The 2,215-nt window shown below is 37.1% G+C and overlaps 1 pseudogene across 1 annotated transcript; it reads left to right on the top strand.

The window, feature by feature from the left end:
* The first annotated feature begins 376 nt into the window (after window positions 1-376).
* Window positions 377-877, top strand: LOC109392381 (ubiquitin-40S ribosomal protein S27a pseudogene; annotated as a pseudogene). Its single transcript, XR_002126046.1, has one exon. The product of XR_002126046.1 is annotated as a ubiquitin-40S ribosomal protein S27a pseudogene (transcript).
* Window positions 878-2,215: the final 1,338 nt, after the last annotated feature.

The following is a 2,215-nucleotide window of genomic DNA, read 5'->3' on the forward strand; positions in this document are numbered from 1 at the left end:
TGAACTAAAACAAATAATCCTAAAATGCATATGGAACCATAAAAGACCCCAAATAGCCACAGCAATCTTGAGAAAGAAGAGATATCACAATACCTGATATTAAACTATACTACAAGACTATAGTAATCAGAACAATATGGTACTGGCATAAAAACAGACACATAAATCAATGGGACAGAATAGAAAGCCCAGATAAACCCACACCTATATGGTCAATTAATCTATGACTATGACAAAGGAGACAAGAATATAAAATGGGATTAAAAACAATCTCTTCAATAAATGGTGCTGGGAAAACTGGACAGATACACGCAAAAAAAAAAAAAAAAAAAAGAAAGCTTTCCGATCCACCATCTGCAGTGGAATCGCCACCAAGATGCAGATTTTCGTGAAAACCTTTACCGGGAAGACCATCACCCTCAAGGCTGAACCCTCGGATACAATAGAAAATGTAAAGGCCAAGATCCAGGATAAGGAAGGAATTCCTCCTGATCAGCAAAGACAGATCTTTGCTGGCAAGCAACTGGAAGATGGACGTACTTTGTCTGACTACAACATTCAAAAGGAGTCCACTCTTCATCTTGTGTTGAGACTTCGTGGTGGTGCTAAGAAAAGGAAGAAGTCTTCCACCACTCCCAAGAAGAACAAGCATAAGAGAAAGAAGGTTAAGCTGGCTGTCCTGAAATACTATAAGGTGGACGAGAATGGCAAAATCAGCTTGCCTTCGTCAGGAGTGCCCTTCAGATCAATGTGGTGCCCGAGTTTTTATGGCCAGCCACTTTGACAGACATTATTGTGGCAAATGTTGTCTGACCTATTGCTTCAACAAACCAGAAGACAAGTAATTGTATATGGTTTAATAAAAGACATGAACTAAAAAAAAAAGAAAAAAGAAAAAGAAACTAGACCACCTTCTTATATCATATACAAAAGTAAACTAAAAATGGAATAAAGACTTAAATGTAAGATCCAAAATCATAAAACTCCTATAAAAAAGCATATGCAGTAAACTCTCTGATATTGCTCTTACTAATATGTTTTCTGATATGTCACCTCAAGCAAGGGAAACAAAAGAAAAAAATAAACAAATGGGACCTCATCAAACTAAAAAGCTTTTGCACAGCAAAGGAAACCACCAACAAAATGGAAAAACAACTTACTGAATGAAAGAAGATATTCACCAATGATATATCTGATAAGGGGTTACTATCCAAAATTTATAAAGAACTCATGCAACTTAACATCAAAAAAACTAACAACCCAATTTTAAAAATGGGCAGAGGACCTAAATAGACATTTCTCCAAAGAGGACATACAGATGGCCAATAGACATATGAAAAGATGCTCAATGTCGCTAATCATCAGAGTAATGCAAATTAAAATTACAATGAGAAGTCACCTCACACCTGTCATGAGGGCTGTCATCAGTAAATCAACAAACAAGTGTTGGCGAGAATGCAGCACAAAGGGAACCCTCGTGCAATTGGTGGAATTGCAGATTGGTGCAGCCACTATGGGAAACAGTTTGGAGGTTCCTCAAAAATTAAAAATAGAACTGCCTATGACCCAGCAATTCCACTTCTGGGTATTTATCCAAAAAAAAAAATCCAAAACACTACTTCAAAAAGATATGTGCACCCCTATGTTCACTGAAGCACTATTTACAATATCCAAGATATGGCAGTAACTAAAATACCCATCAATAGATGATTGGATAAAGAAGAGATGGTACATATGAGGTGTGATTAAAAAAATATGGTAAATGTTCAAATTTTTAAAAATATTATTACAGTAAAAGACAAATTTTCATTAATCCCCCTCAGAATACTCCCTCTCACTTCAAACACACTTATCCCATCGTTTTTGCCACTTTCTGAAGCAGTTCTGGAAGTCTTCTTTCATGAGTGTCTTTAGTTGTGCTGTCTTGGCTGCTGAGATGTCCTGAAATAATTCAAAACATTTACCTTTCATGGTCATTTTGACTTTGGGGAAGAGCCAGGAGTCACGCAGAGCCAGATTTGGTGAATAAGGTGGATGAGAACACTGTAATTTGTTTGTTTGTTTGTTTGTTTGTTTGTTTGTTTGTTTGTTTGTTTTGGGGGAATTGGGGTAGGGAACAGCATTGGGGAGTTGGGGCTGGTGAACAGACAAGTTACTATCCTTTTGTTCTTCAGTCTAGTTGTGGAGGACGTCGCTTCATTGGCCCATGTTGGTA

The sequence above is a fragment of the Hipposideros armiger genome, unplaced genomic scaffold (genome assembly GCF_001890085.2).
Source record: "Hipposideros armiger isolate ML-2016 unplaced genomic scaffold, ASM189008v1 scaffold_330, whole genome shotgun sequence".
Classification (NCBI taxonomy): Eukaryota; Metazoa; Chordata; class Mammalia; order Chiroptera; family Hipposideridae; genus Hipposideros; species Hipposideros armiger.